The following is a 22,093-nucleotide window of genomic DNA, read 5'->3' as shown; positions in this document are numbered from 1 at the left end:
ACAGAGGGAAGCGCAGAACCGTGCCACAAGTGCTCGGGCAGCCATGCAACAGCTGACTGCGTACGTCCGAAGTCCTTCGCAGCGGCTGCAGCAGAGGCAACTGAAGAACAAGTGTGCACCGACCTCACGCCCGCACTACAAGATGATTATCCGATGCTCGAGCCTGAGAGCGACACTGACACAAGTGATACCGACGCACATGCAGAACCACAAGACGCAGGAGACCTGCTTCTCCTGTCTGCGAAAGCCTCGTCAACCTTTCACGCCCCGTCTGAGACCAGCGACTTTTCGCCGAACGCCCATGAAGACCACAGCTCATCCGAAGCCACAATGCCCGTACTTAGCAGAGACCACGAGGGCTGCAGATCTGACACAGTTGGCACCACCAGCAGCACCGAGGCGCGGAGGGCTTCGATATATAGGACGCGGCACCCGAACAACGGGACGCGCAGACGCTCCGGTCATCGGCCCAGAAAAGACCACAACGGTGATGATGCCACCGACATCGCCGAGCGCCCGCGCCGGCAAATACTCTGCTCAGACCCGCAAACTAAGCCTGTATAACCTCATTTACCAGATTACAGGTGCGGCCGCTGGTGCGAGTGTCGGTGCCAGCGCCATGGAAGTTGACCGTCCAGCAACTAAACGTGCCCACCCACCAACCACGGACTCTGAGGGCTCTACGGACAGTAATAAGCCCCAAAAACTCGCTAATGCCCTGACGACGTCGGAGCATTTCTCTCTTTAGTTATGTTCACTCGTTGAGCACTCGCCCCACCCTCTGCAAGGGGTTTCTCTGAAGTTTGCGCGCACTCTCCCTATTTTCAAAATGGCTACGGTGCATTTTCTCTCCTTAAACTTCAGGGGTTTCAGACGCCGAGATAAGCAGAGACAAGTAATGCACTTCGCAAGGTCACGTCATGTCGATATCCTCTTCTTACAGGAATGTAATTTTAGAACCCCTTTTGATGTGCAATTCTTTTGTTCACATTTTAGAGTCGAGGCCTTTTTTTCGCTGACTGATTCAAACCTGTGCGGAGTCGGAGTTGTTTTTTTTTTTTTGACACCAGCGTTACGTCGAAGAGCACACTGTGTTTATGGTTTTCACGGCCGCACACTAGCAGTAGACTTTGACCTTCACGGCAGACGAGTAAGGGCGCTCTGAATATATGCATATATGCCCAGCTCAACGTGGGAGCACGGCCGACTTTTTCAATTCACTCGACTCATTTTTGTTTGCCAGTTACCCCACTTTCTTAGTTGGAGATTTCAACTGTGTTGAGGACACCGACATAGATGCGCGCGGACGCAGATAAAGCAGATAATATAGCGGAGTTGGCGCATTACGACAACTCATCCGCAATTTCAAGCTCGGGGATGCGTGGGTCGACACTCACGGGAATGACTTCGTTGCGACGGGGTCCCAACATGAACCGGCTAGACCGCTACTATTCTCCAGAAGTGCTAGCCTCACATATTCTTAGTTGCGAGGTCCTACATTTCCCACCGGACATTCCATGCATTACAGACCACTTTCCAGTGTCTGTAAAACTTCTTTGAACAATTCACTACATTTAGAAACCATTGGAAAATGGACACCACACTCATGCACGGCCCAGAAAGCGTAGCATTATTGCGCATTGCACTCGAGCAAGCGTGCGATAGGCCGCCTGAACCCCGTCACTGGGACGCATTGAAACACAGTTGGCGCGCCGAGCTTATCAAGGCGGGGCATGAAAGGGAAGTGCGCCTGACGACAGAGATAAACGACACGCTACGAAAAGCACGCATTGTACGAAGAGGCGAGACGCTGACGTTCGCAATGCATGACTATCTTGATCAGTTAAAGGTGTGGTACGAACTTTTGCTACGTCTTAGTTCGCGCACGGCTGTGCAGTCTTTCATCATCGGATGACCGGTTTCCGATCCGGCTGTTCTTCGAAGCGTCCGCAACGGCTCCTTGGGTGAACAAATGCATGTTCCTTTCGTTCAGTTGCCGAACGGTGAACAGTCCACATGAGCAGGAGACACAATGAAGGTCTTTGAAACACATTTTTCGAATCTGTTCAGGGCGGAGAACGCGAGTGACGTGAACCATGCCACCATTGTTAATGAGTTTTGCGCGGGAATTTCCCGCGTACCGGGGGAGCTTCGCGATGGTCTGTGCAGCCCAGTGACGCTGGATGAATTACGCATCGTGCTTCAGCGCATGAACACAACCGCCGCCGCCGGCCCTGACGGGATACCTTTGAGTTTCTACAAAACCTTCCTTGAAACAATACAAGACCACCTTTTGACAATGCTAAATGGGCTTTTTGCTGACGGTATCAGACCGAATACGTTTCGTGAGAGCAGAGTTATACTCTTGCTTAAAAGCGAGGGAGAGCCGTCCGATCCAAGGGCGTGGAGGCCCATTTCCCTACTTAACTCGGATTATAAGATATTGACAGCCATCCTTGCAAACCGCATAACTACCATTCTACCGGAAATAGTAAGCGAAATACAAACATGCTGTGTTCCAGGTCGTACGATCTATTCCTCGCTTGCGCTGACCCGCGACTTGTTCACGTATGCTACAAGAACACAAACATCTGGCATTTTTGTTTCCTTGGATCAGGAAAAAGCTTTTCATCGCGTATAACGGAACTATCTCTTCGCTGTGCTTGAGTGCTATGGTTTCCCAGCACATTTAACCGACGTCCTCCGCTTACTCTACACAGACTTATATAGAAACGTCATTCGTAGTGAATGGATATACGTCTGAACCTATTGAAGTCAGCAGGGGCATTCGACAAGGCTGTCCCCTCTTTGCAATTCTCTTTGTAATATGCATAGATCCATTATTGAAACGAATTCAGAAATGCACTTCGACACACGGTTCTCCTCTCCCAGGTTTGGGCGAAGTGAAAGTAGCGGCATACGCCGATGACATCTCGTTGTTTATTCGGAACATAGATAGCTACAGAGCCTTCTTGCGAATATTTCACACATATAGTTACCTGTCGGGAGCACGTCTTAATCCGGGAAAAAGCAAGACATTGTGCTTTGCGATGCACATTGAAGAGTTCCCTGACGGCGTCCAAATCGTCCAAGGCGTTAAAGTCTTAGGTGTAACTTTCCTTTCGACTGGTGAGGTAGCCCGCACCACATGGAAAGAAATCCAACACAAAGTGGACAGACGCATTGAAATCGCCAGCACATTTCAACTACCTTTTACTGAAAGGGCTTATCTAATTAAATCCAGCATAACAGCGCCACTGCTTTATGTAGCCAGAATTGCTCGACCACCTCGTCGGGTTTTGCTGAGAGTGGCTACTGCGTGCGGCTCCTTTTTTTGGGATGGCCACGCCGAAGCTGTCGCTAGAGCCTTGGTCTGCCTGCCAGTAAAATGGGGAGGGCTCAGTGTGCCCAACCTTGATGTAATGTGCCGCATGTTGGCCCTCAAAGACACCTGGGCACTTTTGGAGAACTCATCGTATCGAGGCAGGCAACTTGTAGTGTATCTGCTAGGAACCTCTAGAAGACTTTTTGGTTTAGCAAACGACACGGGCCCAGCTGCTGAGCAGCCACCGGCGTATTACACACATGTTATAAAATCTTTGCAACCATGGCGAAATGATTTTCCAGTTGAAGAACTTATGGAAATGTCCCCTATCGACATGAGCGAACTAATAGCATTTAAAAGCTTATCTGAGAAACAACGCCAGAAATGCCGGGCGAAAAGACGTTGGACTCTTACAAACACGTCTCTCCCCTCCGAAGTCCGTGACCTAAACTGGCTTACGGAATGGGAAGCTTTACCAACGGCCGACCGCCTTGCGGCGTGGGGCGTGGCGCCCTCCGCCACATGCCCGCAATGCGGTCGCGTTGAAACACTCAACCATGTCTTCCATGAATGTATAGTAGCACGCACCTTCTGGCGCATGGTTACCAGAATGTTCCAAATAAGGATGCAGTGGACGTCTAGCCACAGGGATAACTTCGTCGTACTCTTAATGGTAATTGGAGCTTATGGAAACAAAGGGGACTGGCCTGCCTGAGGGGACGCCCCCAGAGAGCCATGTTTTCCCTACTACATCGGCTAAGAAACATAATGCTTATGTATCTTAATACAAAACTAGTCATGCATTAGAATTCAATCAACCACATTACACTAGAAAACATTAGAATTCAATCAACCAAAGGAACAAGCAGGATTTCGAACAGGCTACTCAACAATTGACCACATTCATACTATCAATCAGGTAATAGAGAAATGCTCAGAGTATAACCAACCACTATACATAGCCTTCATAGATTACGAGAAGGCGTTTGATTCAGTAGAAATATCAGCCGCCATGCAGACACTGCGGAATCAGGGCGTCGATGAAGTATATATAAACATCCCGGAAGAAATCTACAGGGGATCAAATGCTACCAAATGCTTCATAAAGAAAGCAACATAATGCCAATCAAGAAGGGTGTAAGGCAGGGGGACACAATTTCCCCAATGCTATTTACCGCGTGCTTACACGAGGTTTTCAGAAGCCTAGAATGGGAGCAGTTAGGGATAAGAGTCAATGGAGAATACCTTAGTAACCTGCGCTTCGCCGATGACATTGCATTGCTGAGTAACTCGGGGGACGAATTGCAACTCATGATTACGGAGTTAGACAAGGAGAGCAGAAAGGTGGGTCTTAAAATTAATCTGCAGAAAACGAAAGTAATGTACAACAACCTCGGCAAGGAGCAGCGCTTCGAGATAGGTAATAGTGCACTTGAAGTTGTAAAAGACTATGTCTACTTAGGGCAGGTAATAACCGCAGAGCCGAACCACGAGATTGAAGTAACTAGAAGAATAAGAATGGGGTGGAGCACATTCGGCAAGCACTCTCAAATTATGACAGGTAGATTGCCACTATCCCTCAAGAGGAAGGTATATAACAGCTGTATCTTGCCGGTACTTAGCTACGGAGCAAAAACCTGGAGACTTACAAAGAGGGTTCAGCTTAAATTGAGGACGACGCAGCGAGCAATGGAAAGAAAAATGGTAGGTGTAACCTTAATAGACAAGAAGAGAGCAGAGTGGATTAGGGAACAAACAGGGGTTAAGGATATCATAGCTGAAATCAAGATGAAGAAATGGACATGGGCAGGGCATGTAGCGCGTAGACAGGATAACCGCTGGTCATTAAGGGCAACTGACTGGATTCCCAGAGAAGGGAAGCGGGTTAGGGGGAGACAGAAGGTTAGGTGGGCAGATGAGATTAAGAAGTTTGCGGGTATAAATTGGCAGCAGCAAGCACAGGACCGGGTTAACTGGCGGAACATGGGAGAGGCCTTTGTCCTGCAGTGGACGTAGTCAGGCTGATGATGATGATGATGATGATGAGTCATGCTGGGAGAGGAGGCTTTCCTCCGACGCTAGTCTACGTGATTTATTATTGTTAAAAAACAACAGTGTCCATGCCTTTCCTCCCCTACTGAGGCGGTAGGCTAGAACTTGTACCACTGTGACATTGCAGTGTGTGTTTTCCTTTTCCTCCTTAGAAACATGTCCTTTTTGTGAAATATTGTTCTTGAGCGTGAGAGCAAACTGTCCCCACAGGTGATTGCTAACCATCGCCCTACACTGTGAATGACCTACCTTGTTTGTTCACATAGCCTTACTATTTATTTAAGTTTAATCATCTCGATGTCATGAATGTCCTGTCTCTGTTGTACGATTTCGCATTGTACGTCACTGCATACACTATAAGTTCTTTTCGCTGTATATAGCAGCTTGCATTGTAGATACGCACTGTTCACCATTGTCCATTTGTATGTGTGCACATAACCTGTGTATGATATATCCGGAAATAAAATTCTCTTAAACGCTATCTGTGCATGACCAGCTACTGTAATCGGACTTTCCGTTTACCGGGCACAGGTTCGCCCAAATAAACAGTTAAATCCCAACACAAAGTATCCTGTCTTCAGCCACGTCACGACCCCGTGACAATATTCAGAAACCATAGCCGTTATTCCGTCATGGGGGGGTATGTTAGTATACAGGGGGCAGACGTCCATGGTCGCCAGAAAACTACCGCCTGGGATGTTGAGACTTGAACTTTCGCAGGTGAAGTGGTTTGTGTCATTTAGGTAATAGGTAAAAAGCAGGGGATGTCTTTTATTAAGTAATTGATGAATTCTGGTATATTTTCTGTTGATGTGCCGTTACTGAATACTAACGGACGTCCCGGACTGCCTGCCTTGTGTATTTTGGGGAGCAAATAGAATCGACAGGGAACAAAATGGGCTGGTAACATTGCTTTTAACACTTTGCCGGTAATTTTCTCGTCCTGGCGGAGATTATTTAGGGTTCATCTGATCTCATTTTCGAAGTCGGGAGTCAGGTCTGTTGGAAGTTTTTTTGTAGAAGTTTGTGTCTGATAGTTGTCGTTCCCCTTCTTTTAGGTAGTCCGAAGTGTTTAGAATTACTATGCAGCCTCCTTTATCAGTAGGTTTGATGATAATTTCAGCGTTTTTTCATAGTTCAACGAAGGTTCTTCGTTGTGACTTTGATAGGTTGTTTCGAGATGGGCGACTTTTTTTCATACGCTTTGACGATATTTTTTTTTTGATCTGCTGATAATACATATCGAGGTGTTTATCCCTCTGCTCACCTGGGCACCATTATTTTTCACCACCAATAAATCTATTCTCGTCCGTACAGTCCTTCCAATTATGAAAGTATTGTTGGGAAATATATTTATCTTAGTTGACAACGATCCCGTTGTGCTATATATATATATATATATATATATATATATATATATATATATATATATATATATATATATATATATATATATATATATATATATATATATATATATATATATATATATATATATATATATATATATATATATATATATATATATATATATATACATCCCAACCTGGCAGCGCGCACACCGAAAGACCTCTATAAATTTATTCATCCATCCATCCCACTCTCCCGCGTCGAAGGAACGGCGCCTTTGTATTGGGACACTTCCGGCAACAGTCTATGCGGGAACGGCGCCGACGTGTCTTACCTGCAGCTAAAGGGGACGTGTATATCTTATCGGGTGAAATCACCTTCACGGGGGATGCGTATCCCCAAATGACTGACTGCTTTGGGAATCGGTAGTTAGTCGATGTTCTTCCAGCGAAGAGTGCGGTCAGCGGAGTCGTGACTCGCGTTGGCAGGGAGCACGGAGTGTCCTGCATTGCGGGGCTGGCGAGACCATGGGCGGAACGCAGTCAACGAGCCCCACGGGTTGGCATGGTCCATACAGAACTTTTCATCACGTGTTTTTTTAGAAGCATGTTGCTTTATTAATATACCCATCTTTAAATATTGTGCGCTGCGTCATACCTAGAAGCCCAGAAGCGGGATCACGATCTTGTCATTTATCTTAGTATTTCTCTTGATCTACATTATGTATTTAGGTAACCGACAATGGTTAGGTGGCGCAACGATCGGCCCAGCCGTCAGCGCCACGGTGTCGATTCCGCGAAGCGTCGAGGTGGCCAACGAGCCATTTCCACCGTGCATGGCGTGAGTTTATCGTGCTGTTTGAGGCATGTCGGTGGTTCTGCATTGCGGTTTTAAGGTGATTGAAAACATCGATGCCCATTTTCGACCACCGACGCTTGAAAAGGTACGCGCACTGAACGACAACGACCATGTGCATGGTGTTGAAGAAGTGGACACCGATATCACTGAGACGGGCTTGTCACAGAAAGCAAGCATGCTTACGACGTTGAATTCCGCTTAAGCGTACAAATACGACCGTACACGTTTTTCGGTCAGCTGTCACTTGTGGTTTTATTACTCGAAAACCTTGAAAGCTGTTGAGCAGAGCTGTTGACCGCTTCTTGTGTACTGTTGACCGCTTCTTTTGTACAGGAGGAAATATTGTCGGAAGGTAACCAGGATGATTCTCGGTGGGGCTTTTTTGCCGTTGTCGAAATGCGTCGAGCATATCCTGGTATTCTCGTTAGGCTTCCAGGATGAGAGGTCATCAGCGCTGAAACATTGTATTGAGAGCAATCAGCTGACACTCAATAACGCGAAAACAAAACGTGCGCAAGTTTGCGCGAGCGAAACGCAAATATCCGAATACGCGACGAGTGATGAAGCAATCAGCTGAAAATAACAGGAAAACAAAACGTGTGTGCGAGAGGAGCGGTAATTTGCGAATACTTTACGTGTTACGCGGTGCACTCAAGCCTTAATTCTGTCGTACTTAGCGCGAGAAAGCCTCATCATTTATGAGCCCGTTACAGCAGTCTATAGTCATCGTCTATAGTCATCAGTCTATAGTCAGTCTTTGTCAACGTAATTGCACAAAGGAGTGGCAAGGCACGTTGACAAATCAATGCGTGGGAAAAATCACGGTACGTCCAAGCTCTTAGGGCCTTAGGTTTCACGAGTGACAACCACTGTGCGGGTTTTAACACTCGCTTGTGAGCAGTTGTAACGTTACCGTGCGTTGCACGAATGCTTCCCGTTATTGTTTTTGCTCTGATGTCGTTTTTACGAAAATTCGTAAGGGCGGCACTTACTTGACGCGCCGAACAGCAATGATCCACTTCTGCCGCCTAGTTGCCTCCCACGGTCTCGATGCGAAGTGATACATTATTACGCCCACACCCCATTCGTTGTTGTGGCAATCCTTAACGCAGCAGTATCTGCATTTGTTCTTTTTTTTCACCTCTGACAACGGAGTTGTCAACAGGCTGCGGTAAATCCATTGATAAACGATGCGCTGTCATGTTGTACTGCCAGTTCGCAATGCGCACAACGGTGAAATGCCGCGAAGAGACACCTTGTGGGTTCTAATCACCGCTGCTAGACAGCGCGACGTGTACAAGCAAACTAAAGTCCCTGAATATTTTTAGAAAATTACCGTCATTCTTTTCATTGAGCCACCGTGCCACGAATCATCCTCTCTCACCTCCAGGGCCGCCATAAACATCGTGCGTGTCAGCAGCGTGACATAAAATTCTTGATATATAGGAAATTGACGCGAGCCGGGTTAAAGGGCTGACGCTCGCACGGTGGCTGTTCGGGAGAGGATATAGATGAGGTTTGCACACTTTGGAGAGGAGGGTTGGACACTTCGGAGAGGATATGGAGGAGAGTGTTAGTATACTTTCTCTAATCAAGGGACTTTAAAGCAAACTGCATTGCCGGGTGCCTCTAATGACTTTTTCAACAATCTGTGTTGCATCTACTTCTACATGTAGTTCATTTAGTAGAATCTTGCTTACTTTGTAGTGGTTCTTTCCATCGTACGCATCACTGTTACTGTTATCACATTGAAGAAACTGAGCAGGCACCATAAATTCAGGTATGCAGTATTTATGAAGGCTGCATACCTAGCATTCATACGATATCATGAAGGCTGTACTTTCATCATATTCAAATATTTTCTTTGGCAGGCCGTTGCGACGCTTCGGTAAATGTGTGAGAGTACGGCTTTCTCGATCGCCAAGTCAAGGAGGTAAAAAATGCTGCTTGAGTGCACATCACACTATTTCTTCCTAGATGAAAACACTCTAGACTCAGGGGAGTATAACTGAACAATAGCTTTTTATACCATCCCTTTCATTTTCTTGGAGATGCCTCTACCAAGTCCAGCGTACGTCATTAACTTCCGTAATAAGCACAGATAAGCGGTAACCCAATCGCCTTGCCCACTTTGCAGACAGGATATCTTCAGGGCATGTCTGGTTACGACAATGAGTAACGGGTGATTCCCTCCCATGCACTCAAATATTTGTTTGGTGCTCAATATTGATGTATCTCGCTGTCAAGGTTATCCAAGTATCAAGATACACGGCACGTGCCGTAAGCGCATTCTGGATTTGGCACTAAATATACCGAATACGGTACTATCATTATTTATGGGTGAAACTAGAATCGTTTTAGGGAAGAATATATATATTGTAGTGGGGAAGAGAGAGACAGACAGTATCTAGTCGGAGCATCTAGAAGACGACTACGAAGAAGAGCTGAGCCCGTGACAGTGACTGACGCCCCTGAAACCGGGCAGTTGGTTTTAGTCAATAAACCCCCTTATAATTTGGTGGAGGTGCTGGGGTAGTCTTCGAAGCTGTAACTACGAAGTCGCACCTTACCTCCAGTGTCAGCAATGCCGGAAGAGCCCTCCACCCAAGGTACCTCCCAAAATTCCGCCTTTGCATGCCCCGGCGTGTGGCCACTGCGTTACCCACCGATCTTCAGCGGCACTGACGGCCAAGGCGTTGAGGAGTAGCTGGCTCTTTACCACAAGGTGAGCGCAGCGAACACGTGGGACGATGCGGCTAAGCTGAGCTATGTAAGTGTTTACTTGTCTGGTGTCGCTATAGTCTCTAGTTGCGCAATTACGAAACCGACATTACCAGCTGAAATTCGCCCAAGACCGCCTTTTTGCAAGTCTTCGACAGCCCTGCTGTGCGAAAACTCCGCGCAGAACAACGACTTCGTGAGCGCGCTTAACAGCCAGGAGAAACCTTTAGCTTTACCAGTTACATTGAAGACGTTGTTGACTTGCGCAAGCGGGTGAACCTGCAGCGATGCTCGAAGCCGACAAAATCAAACAAATTCTCAAAGGCGTATCCGATGACGCATTTCAAATGTTGTTGCGGTTACGCAGGACATGTGGCTCACTTCTGCCGCCTCCGCCCTCTCGTTCACAGCGACACCATGCAAAGATCGTTGCACGACTCTCGGCGCTTTAACGACACAGCACGTCCACAAGGATCACGTTTGTTTTGCTGGTGCTTGTTTGGCACGTGTGTGTGAGAGCAGACGAAACTCAGCACAATGTGCGTCACAGCTTTGTGAGGTCACGTGACCAAGCCACCTATGCATTGACATCGCTGCCCAACTCGGCACCGCGAAACGAAACCGAAAATGGTCCACATAAGTAGTGCAATATTAAAATATTTAGCGAAAATACATGAATCTTGGTGTGTGTATCATGCTTCCTGGAGCTGAAAGAAATGCTTACAGCAAAGAACACGCATGCCACAAACTCGGTGGCACCACCCCTTTATTAAAAACTTGCTGCCTGCTCTGGAAGGTTACCGCGACGCGAAAGGTACTGTCCCTCCGCACTGCTAGTTCTCACCATATTCGACCATCAGCTGCCTGTACCACCCCGCCACGGTGGTCTTGTGGCTATTGTACTCGGCTGCTGACCCGCAGGTCGCGGGTTCAAATCCCGGCTGCGGCGGCTACATTTCCGATGGAGGTGGAAATGTTGTGGGCCCGTGTGCTCAGATTTGTGTGCACGTTAAAGAACCCCAGGTGGTCGAAATTTGCGGAGCCCTCCACCACAACGTCTCTCATAATCATATGGTTGTTTTGGGACGTTAAACCCCACATAACAATCAATCAATCAGCTGCCTGTACCACCCAAGTTATAATCCAAGATGTTTTGTATAGAGTTTAATTTCTTGTGCTGCAGGCGTGTTCTCATCATGTGATCCTCGGCTGGGATTTTTTGTCTCTTAATGACATGCAGTTATCGACTGTTCTCGTGCTGAAGTGGCCTTATCTGCGTTGCGTGCCTCGTCTTCAAAACTTGCGTTGAACAAGCTGTTTGTCGCCGACAACATCGACATACCACCGACTAGCGCAGCCTTTGTTCTCGTGTCTTGTGCAGATGTGTCGAAGTCTGCATTGTTGTTTACGCCTTCCCAAAGATTTCAACGTCGCGGAGCGTCGCGTTGCCGTTTGCTGTCCGAAATATTTTGGCGGGCGCTACCAATTTGTTTGTCACGAGTCACGAGTCACTCGCTTGCAAACTTGCGTGGTGGAGAATGTATTGGGACATTCCAAGACTTATACGTTTCCTTCATCTTCGGCCTTGACGGCGAAAGTGATTTGCAGCTTAACGCGATGACGCCATCTACCCGTTCGCCTTTTCGCGCAAACATTAATTTGTTTGGCCCCTCAATTAATGGCGAACTTGAATGAAGAACCACACCGCGAGGAGCTTCTAGAACTTGTTCCACAGTTTTGCGGCTCGTTTGATTGCCAGCAGACGTCCTTAGGCCGAACGCACACCGTTGTCCATCACATTAACACCGGCTCCGAAGCGCCTCTGCGACAGCGTCCCTACCATACGTGTACCACCTGTTGAGCGTCATGTGATCACCGAGCAAGTGGCCGACATGTTTCAACGCGGCGTCATTCGGCCGTCCAGCTGTCCCTGGTCTTCACCCGTAGTGCTTGTAAAGGAAAAAGACGACTCGATTCACTTCTGCATTGATTACCGCCGTTTAAACAAAGTTACACTTAAAGACGTATATACCCTTTGCCGCGCATCGATGATGCCCTGGACTGCTTGCAAAGCGCTGAATTCTCATCACTAGACCTATGGTCCGGTTCTTGGCAGGTCTCCATGGCACCATAAGATCGCCCAAAAACTGCTTTTGTGAAGACCTTTGGCCTTTGTAATGCTCCAGCAACATTCGAAAGGGTGATGGATAGCTTCTTGCATGGGCTAAAGTGAAAGACATGCCTATGTTACTTGGATGATGTCGTTGTTTTCTCCCCTCATTTCGACAGCTACCTCCATTGTCTCAGCGAAGTCTTGAGCTGCCCCGTGAGCACATGCCTTCAACTAAACATCAAGAAGTGCCACTTTGGAGCTCGGAAGCTCACAATACTTGGCCACGTTGTGTCAAAACACGGCGTCCTCCCAGACTCAGAGAAGCATCGTGCTATCGCTGAGTTCCCGAAGCCTACGACCGTGAAAGCGCTTCACAGCTTCGTCAGACGGCGTTCATACTTTCGCCGCTTCGTGAAGAACTTTGCTTCGATAATCGCACCACTGACACAGCTGATCACTGGCTATGGACACCTGTCTGATTGGTCGCCAGCATGCGATGATGCTTTCGCAACATTACGCCATCTCCTTACTTCACCACCTATTTTACGCCACTTCAATACTATACCGCTCCGACCGAGGTCACGCAGATGTCATAGGACTTGGCGCTGTCCTTGCTGGGCGCAAAACCTGGCTTCTCGGAGTATGTAGTTGTATATGCCAGTCGCGCCCTGACCAAGGCAGAGCACAAATACTCGGTTTCCGAAAAGGAATGTTTGGTCACTGTTTGGACATTACAACAATTTTGCCCTTACTTATACGGACGCCAATTTGATGTCGTTACCGACCATCATTCACTCTGTTGAATCGCTTCATTGATTGATCCTTCGGGCCGGCTTGGACTTTGGGCGCTACGTTTACAGGAATTTGATATTCACGTCATTTACCACTCAGGCCGCAAGCATACCGACGCAGACGCTCATTCTCGTTCACCCGTCCCTTCAGCCGTTGCACCTGTTTCCTTTGCCGAAGCTACCATCAACAGCATCGATACCGCTGACATGCCTTCGGAACAGCGCAAGGACTCTTGGATAACCTCGCTCATCGACGTTCTCTCCTCGTCTTCGGTGACACCATGCCAGCGTCTATCTCGTGCACTACGTCGACAAGTTCTCCATTATGCGATACGGGATGCCATGTTGTACCGTCGCAACTATCAGCCTCACGGTGGGAAATAGCTTCTTGTTATATATTGCCATTCGCGCTCCAACATGCGCACGTACTTCCACGCAGACCCTCAAAACACCCACGCTGGTGTTTTAAAAACATACGACCGGCTTCGCCAGCGATTATTCTGGAGTGGAATGTACTCGTGCGCTCGCAAGTACATACGTTCCTGCAGTGAGTGTCAGCGACGGAAAACAACTTGTCATGCCTCTGGCGAATTACAACCATTGCCGTATCCAGCTCGGACGTTTGATAGAATAGGCATCGCCCTCTACAGCACACTACCTTGTACTCCGGCTGAAAATTGTTGGATTATTGTGGCCGTTGACCACCTCACCCGTTACGCAGAAACCGCCGCTCTGCCAGCAGCTGCTGCTCGTGATGTCGCCTTGTTCATCTTGCGTAGCTTTGTCCTTCGACATGGAGCGCCACGTGAGCTGCTTAGCGACCGTGCTGGGCATGCGTTTCTACGCAAGTCGTGCACGAGCTCACCAGTGAGTGCAGTATTATTCATCGCACCACTACGAGCTATCACCCGCAGAAGAACGATTTGACGGAGCACTTTAACCGCACGCCCGGTGATATGATCTCTATGTACATATCCTCCGACCATTCTGTCTCTCTATAAACGCGCCTTACCCCTATCACTTTCCTTTGCATCGCTCACTGCGTCGTCCTCAATTTAAGCTGAACACCCTTTGTAAGCCTCCAGGTTTCTGCTCCGTAGGTAAGTACTGGCAAGATGCAACTGTTATATACCTTCCTATTGAGGAATAGTGGCAATCTACCAATCCGATCGTTTGAGAGTGCTTGCCAAGTGTGCTCCACGTACCCCATTCTTATTCTTCTAGTTACTTCAATCTCGTGGATCGGCTCCACGGTTATTACCTGTCTTAACTAGACATATTTCTTTACAAGTTCCAGCGTCTCTACGTATTACAAAGCGCCGTTTTCTGCCGAGACTGTTGCACATTACTTTAGTTTTGTGCATATTAATTTTCAGACCTACTTGTCTGCTTTCCGTGTCCAGTTCAGATTTCATGAACTGTATTTCGTCCCCTTAGTTACTCATCAAGGCAATGTCATCCGCGAATCGCAGGCAACTAAGGTACTCTCCATCAACTGTTATCCGTAACTCTTCCCAGTCTAGGGTCCTGAATAGCATTGCAAACACGCGGTGAATAGCATTGGAGAGATCGTGTCTCCCTGCCTTACACCCTTATTTATTGAGATTCTTTCGCTTTCTTTATGGAGAATTATGGTGGCTGTGGATCCTCTGTAGATTTCTTCCAGTATGTTTATATGTGGTTCTTCGATGCACTGATTCCGTAGTGCCTGCATTGCTGCTGATGTCTCTGAGTCAAACGCCTTCTCGTAATCTATGAAAGCCATGTATAGGGGTTGGTTGTATTCAGTGCATTTTTCTATTACCTGATCGATAGTATGAATATGGTATATTGTGGAGTAGCCGGTACAAAATCCTGTTTGGTCCTTGGGCTGATTGAACTCTAATATAGTCTTAATTCTATTAGCTATTATTTTTGTAAATATTTTATAAAGAATGGGAAGTAAGCTGATCGGCCTGTAATTTTTCAAGTCCTTGACGTCTCCTTTCGTATGAATTAAGATGATCTTGGCGTTCTTCCAAGATTCTGGTACTTTTCCAGTCAAGAGACACTTTGTATATAAGACGTGGCTAATTTTTCTAACACAGTTTCTCCGCCATCTTTCAGGAGGTCCGTTGTTACTTTATCCTCACCAGCGGGTGTTTCCAAGTGTGCAGCCAAAAGTGACCACAGTCTAAAGTGGGGGGGGGGGGGGGGCTCAGCCCCCAACATTTCTCAGTGGGAGGGGCTCGCGCCCCCCTTGCCCACCCGGCTGGTACGCCTATGGTTTCTCACAATATCATCCTAGTTCTTTTGACTTCTGTACAGCTCTCTGTAGATTGATTGATATGTGGGGTTTAACGTCCCAAAACCACCATATAAGTATGAGACGCCGTAGTGAAGGGCTCCGGAAATTTTGACCACCCGGGGTTCTTTAACGTGCACCCAAATCTGAGCACACGGGCCTACAACATTTCCGCTTCCATCGGAAATGCAGCCGCCACAGCCGGGATTCGATCCCGCGACCTGCTGGTCAGCAGCCAAGTACCTTAGCAACTAGACCACCACGGCGCGGCAACTCTCTGTAGAACTCCTCCACCATTTCGACTATCCTATTCATATTGCTTATGTTACTGCCTTCTTTGTTTCTCAAAGCATACATCCCATTAGGTCTATGCACAAGTCTGCCTTCACTGCTTTTATAGGCTTCTGCCGCTTTTTACAGCCTGCTAAATTCTTTCCATGTTATACCTCCTTATGTCGGCTACTTTACGCCTATTGATTAACTTCAAAAGCTCCACTAGCTCTATTTTGTCGGTTGCATTTGAGGCTTTCATCGTTTGCCGTCTCTTAATAAGATTTTTCGTCTCCTGAGATAGTTTGCCAGTTTCCCGTCTAGTGACTGAACCTCCAACTTCAAGTACACACTCGTTGTAAGATTATCGTTCATTGTATCTACGCTAACGTCGGTTATCTCATTAAGGGTCTAGTGAAGCAAAACTCCGAATTCCCGTATTTTTCCTCTCACCGCCAGTTGGTTAATTGGCTGCTTGTGTATCAGTTTTTGTCCTTGCTATTTTAAATCTAGGTGACTACAAACTCTTATCATTCTATAGCCACTGCATCTAATCTTGCCAACTACTTATACATCCTGTACGATGTCTGAGTGTGAACACAGAATGAAGTCAATTTCATTTTTAGTTTAGCCATTAGGACTTCGCCACGTCCACATACGGTTAGCCCGTTTTCTGAAGAAGGTATTCATAATCCGTAAAATATTACATTCCGCAAACACTACTAATAACTCCTCTCTGGGATTTCTGCAGCTGATGCCATCTTTCCCCACTGCATGGTCTCCGGCCTGTTTCTTGCCTACTTTGGCATTAACGGCACCAATAAGAATAATATACTGGTCTTTACTTTAATAATGGCTGACTCTACGTCTTCCTAAAAGCGTTCAACCATCATGGCTTGATGCAGGTGCGTAGGCCTGCACCACATTCATCTTGTACCTTTTGTTAAACTTCATTATGATACTTGCCACCCTCTAACGGACGCTATAGTATTCTTCTATGTTGCCAGCGTTATTCTTGTGTATGAGAAACCCCACTATACTAGTTTTTTTCTGTCAACTAATCCACGGTAGCACAGGACGTGTCCATTCTTCAGCACTGTTTAAGCCTTACGTGTCCTCCTAAGTTAGCTGAGCCCTATTACATCCCATTTAACACCCTCTCATTCCTCGAATAGCACAGCTAGACTAGCCTCACTGTAGTCGGGTACAACTTAAGAAGGCAGCGGCATTTTCCCCTCAAAGGCGGATGTACACGAGCCTCCACCAATGCATGCGTACTTTATAGGTGACGTCATGCGCCGGACTACACTCTAGCCGCAGACCCAGCCGACGGAGAACATGCCTAACATGGATGCCTTCGCTTCGAACTGCCGAGTCCCGTTGGCTGTGTGCGTCTCCCTTCGTCAGAGTGAATTCTAATTATGTGTGGTGGTCTTTTATGCCGGAAATATTATTGTGAGCTTACGATACACAATATGTGCCGCGTGTGTTTGTTCTGAACCGTGAGCTAGCGAAAAAAGATTGCAGCGAACATCGGTGACGCTGCGCTTTGTCTCAAAACAGGATCCCACGGCGACATAACGATGCAAACAAGACATCGTGCGTGTTTGTTTCATGGTGTTTTATTTGCGCCTAAGTGAAGTTACGACGAAGTGAATTTGCCAAAGCCTGGTATCTACTGTGAGTGGCGGGTGTGTTTGTGCACAGTGCCACTGCGTTTCTCGTCGGACGTGGCAAAGTGATGGATCAAAACCATTATCAGGATAAATGAGAAAAGCGTGCGCAGATGAAACCAACCTACGAGTTTCTCAACAGAAAACATTTGCGACAGCAAGCTCGAACGCAAAGATTCGTTGCTGCCAGCTGTGCGCGCAAACGACCGATCAGTGGCGGCAGTGTGATAAGATAGCCGAGCGTCAGGGAGCATCGTTCGAGTGTTGTGTGGCACCGTCGATTGATTACTTTCCACCAATGTTAACAATAATTAACTAGCGCGCGCTGCTTCAGAGAATGTCATTGGATTAATAGCAGTCAGGCGTTTGGGAGCAGTGTTGGCGTACACCAGACGTTACGCACATATCAACGGTCGCAGTGACACCGGTCCTAATTGTGAACACTGTGATGTGCCAAAACACCTGATCACATATTTTGTGTCTGCCCAGCATACGCACGTGAACGACAAACACTATTTCTTTTACTGAGCGATATCGCAGTAGGTCATTAACTGTTGATACCGTGTTGGGCCCTTGGCCAGACGCCAACAGTGCAATTGTGGTCATAAGAGCGCTTATAAACTTTTTGGAAGCAACTGGACTGTATGCGCGGCTATAAAGTTTGCCTCAGCTAGGAAGAGTACTAAATACTCACCTCTCTATCTTACCATCGTCATCCATTAGTCTTTTTTCCCCTTTCCACTCCCCCAGTGTAGTGTAGCAGGCTAGAGCAAGCTATGGCTCAGGCCGACCTCTCTGCCTTTCTGTAAATAAACCTATCTCTTGTTTCGTTAATGTTAGCCTCAGTGCTAATATAAAATTGACTGATACACTGGTACCATTACAAGGGAGCTTGGCATGGATTCGTACCGTTGTGTGGCTTAAAACTCACTGCACGCGCCAGCTGTAGAACGCCTGCTGTGACACAATCATGCATAAGTTGTGCTGCCAGCGCTCGACTTGCTTTCCCACAACACAGCTTAGCGCTGCTTTTCGATTGTTGCAATATGTCGCTACTAAAAAGTTTCTATGTATGTTAAGGGAACAGAGCCATTATGTGCAGTGCCAATTTTTATAAAAGGGAACACGTGAGCGCGTGGCCTGCATGCGCGCTCCGGCGGCTGCTGGCAGCGCGTTCAAGCGAGAGCGAGAGCAACCACGCTCTCTTGTCGCGTCATTTCGTGGTGAGCAAAACAATCATTCGTTGCTGATATAGAACGGCAAGCTTGCAACCCTTCCCTCTTCAAGTCGAATCGCATTGAAGGGGGAGGGGGTCGCAATGTTGCCGCTGGTTCCAGATCAGCAACGAACGGTTGTTTTGCTCACCACGAGATGACGCGACAAGAGAATGTGGTTGCTCTCGCTCTCGCTTGAACGCGCTGCCAGCAGCCGCCGGAGCGCGCATGCAGGCCACGCGCTCCCGTGTCCCCTTTTATAAAAATTGACACTGTACATTAAAAAAGTACGATAAAATAGGCACAGCTGCTTGTGAACTGATTCCTAATAGTTCTACTCGCGTCTGCATTAAATGTGTGTGCGTTTTAGTGTACATTTGTTATTTTACCTTTTTGTATTTTAAATCTAGTTTCATGCTCACGTTTGTGTGAGTGTGTGTGAAGATTTAAGTGCTTTCATGTCTGTATGTTTATTCTCATTTATTTCTTTTTGCGTTTGATTTTGCAAAGCATACTGCAGCCACATCTTTCTTTACAATTTCATTAACACGACCAAGATTGCTGAGCATTTTCCCGGTATGTAAATATCAGAACACAATGCTAGCAAAAATAATCACGTTAATAATTGTGCTTGCATTTGCGTTTCGTGCCCAAGTCAAAATGATAAATTAAAAATTTGTTATGACGACACTTCAATTCTCAGTGCAGACCGGTAACGGTATCATAAAGTGTGCTCAGACTACTGCTATTTCATGATGGGGCACGTCACATTCCACGGCGGCTGCCTGAGCGAGCAATATGGGCCTCACTAAGCTAATGATGTTTTATATTTATTCTCTTATTTGCATTACTTGTACGAGCCAGACAACCAAAATAAACAATGCAGCCACATGAATGTGCTTTGGCATGCAAGCTTGACTGCTGCTACTTCATCAGCACTGGATATGACAACCAGGGACGGAATAACAGTGCGGAGGGCCCGGTTCAAAAAAAAAAAAAATATTGAGGCCCCTCCTCCCTCACCCACCTCCTTTCATTCACACTTTGTCATCTGGTCATCCTTAAGACTTGACGCTTTTTAGATTAAGCTGCAAAGAATACAAGCCATATTTATTCTAAGCCTCTGTGAAGTGTTTATTATCACCTGGGCGTTCCATTTCTTGCGGAGCAGGTGGACATATTGTCATCGTAATAATTAAATATATTAGGTGACGAAGACACGTGGACATCATTAATACTTGTGCGGTACGCTGGATCATACTGAAAGAAGACTAAACTGTGCGAGGATAAGACGAAAAGAAGGTATGCATGCGACACTTATAAGTGCAGTCGAAGCACCGTGCGCGTTTTTTCCATTCGTCTTTGACTATGGAATTGTTTACTCTCATTTCAAGACAGAATATCTTCCCTCGAAAATCAGGGAGCGCCTTTGTGAAAAATGGCTTCCTCTATCTGCTTCATATTCAATGATTGGGTAGCGCACGCTTTGGTTGTCTGCATGCGAGCACTCCTGATATTGACAGGTGAGCTTTTTTCAGAAACTGTTCGCGCATGTTTTCAGTAAAAACGCTTCCAATCCTCTAGTTACTTTTGATTTCATACAACACACATTTAAGCGCTTCTCGATACAGCGCGGTTATGCATATTTTATGTGCCTACTGATCAAAACAAGTAATTCAGATGGTTTAAAATTAAAATATTTTCAATATGAAAAGGGGGTCGGCCAAATCTTCCGGAAAAGGTAGCGCCTATAACAAATGAGATCCATGTAAATTAATAACACTCGAAAAACAACCACACATATTTTCATTTATGCACAAATCGCTCGCTTTTAAACACGTAATAAGGTTTAATATTTGCAGAAAATATTCACTCTCATGGGGCTATAGGAGAAAGAAACAAATTAATTGCAGACATATTTTCTGCGGCTCCAGCAGGACGGTTAAACTTTTTCAAACAAAACAACGAAGTCGGTCATATTTTCTGGTCCTCGTGGGACCCCCCAAAACAGGTAAGCCCGGTTCATTTGAACCTTTTGAACCCTGGATAATGCGGCCCTGATGAAAACACTTCAATTCTCAGTGCCGACTGGTAACAGAATCAGAAAGTGTGCTCCGACTACTGCTATTTCACTATGAGGCGCGTCACATTCGATGATGGCTGCCTGACCGAGAATTTTGGGCCTCAGTAAACTAATGATCTTTTATATTTGTTCTCTTATTTGCATTACTTGTGTGAGCAAGATAACCAAAATAAAAAAATGCAGCCACATGAATGTACTTTGGCATGCAAGCTGCTAACAGTGGCTCTCAGTTTCATGTTGACGGCAGCTGCTATTTCACCAGCACTGGCTGTGACAACACTTCAATTCTCAGTGCAGACTGGTAACAGAATTATAAAGTGTGCCCCGATTACTGCTATTTCATGATGAGGCGCGTCACATTTGACGGTGGCTGTCCGAACGAGCCTTTGGGCTTCACTATGCTAATGATGTTTTATTTTTTTTTCTCTTATTTGCAATACTGTGTAAGCCAGATAACTAAAATAAACAATGCAGCCACATCATGTGCTTTGTCATGCAAGCTGCTAACAGTGGCTGTCAGTTTCGTGTTGACTGCTGCTATTTGACCAGCACTGGCTATGATGACAGTTTAATGTTCGGTGCAGACTGCTAACGGGGCAATAAAACGTGTGAAACTCGATGGTGGCTTCCTGATTGAGCATTTTGAGCTAGCCAACAATTATCAGGGTTCACAACAGTGTTTCAATTCAGATATGCCAGAACTGAAATGTGGTTATATGCTACTTCTCAAATCGAGCGTGATGTGCGAGAGACGTTGCTTATCGGAATTCAGCTTCCGTGGAAGGAAGACGCCATAAATAGAACTGCTTATTTGCTTGAGAGGTCACGAAATGGATGGTTGGCTCTTGCAAACACACCGGGCAAAAGTTTGGTAGCCTTGATAAGGGCTGTTTTTTTTTTTCATTAATACGAAACCGCTATGCTTCGTCAAATGGCTCAATGCCAGAGAGCTCACAGTCATCGTCGCTTCCATCAGTGTCATCTTCACCCAGCTGGATGCTGGTTGATGGTGGGTTTCATTTGCTCACTCCCAGACGTGTCAAGTCTGAACTTTGTCTCCACGTCCATCACGCGCTGAATGCTCTTCCTTCAGTCTTCCGCCATTACCTTTTTGATTTTATCTATCAAGATGGCGTCAACCGTGGACAGCTTGAAGTCTCTGTTGTCCACAGCGACACCATTTTTCACCTTGGTCCACACAAGATCAATGGGATTAAATTCACAGTGATAAGGCGAGAGCCTCAGTACAATGCAACCGGCCCTTACAGCTGCGTTGTCTACGATGTAGCTCAGAAAGCGTGACTTTACAGATGCCACCAGCTCAAGCAGCTGCTTCTCCATCATAATTTTACTGTGGGT

General features: G+C 46.6%; 1 long non-coding RNA gene across 1 annotated transcript; it reads right to left on the bottom strand.

Moving 5' to 3' along the window:
- Window positions 1-7,810: 7,810 nt before the first annotated feature.
- On the bottom strand, window positions 7,811-8,716 carry LOC142777358 (uncharacterized). The gene is made up of 2 exons (XR_012888048.1): window positions 8,578-8,716; window positions 7,811-8,039 (listed from the first exon to the last, which is right to left on the bottom strand). It is a non-coding gene; the product is annotated as an uncharacterized LOC142777358 (long non-coding RNA).
- Between the last annotated feature and the right edge of the window lie 13,377 nt (window positions 8,717-22,093).

Source organism: Rhipicephalus microplus, chromosome X (genome assembly GCF_043290135.1).
Source record: "Rhipicephalus microplus isolate Deutch F79 chromosome X, USDA_Rmic, whole genome shotgun sequence".
NCBI classification, from domain to species: Eukaryota; Metazoa; Arthropoda; class Arachnida; order Ixodida; family Ixodidae; genus Rhipicephalus; species Rhipicephalus microplus.
The sequence above is the reverse complement of the archived record's forward strand: the minus strand, read 5'-3'. Positions and strand labels throughout refer to the sequence as shown.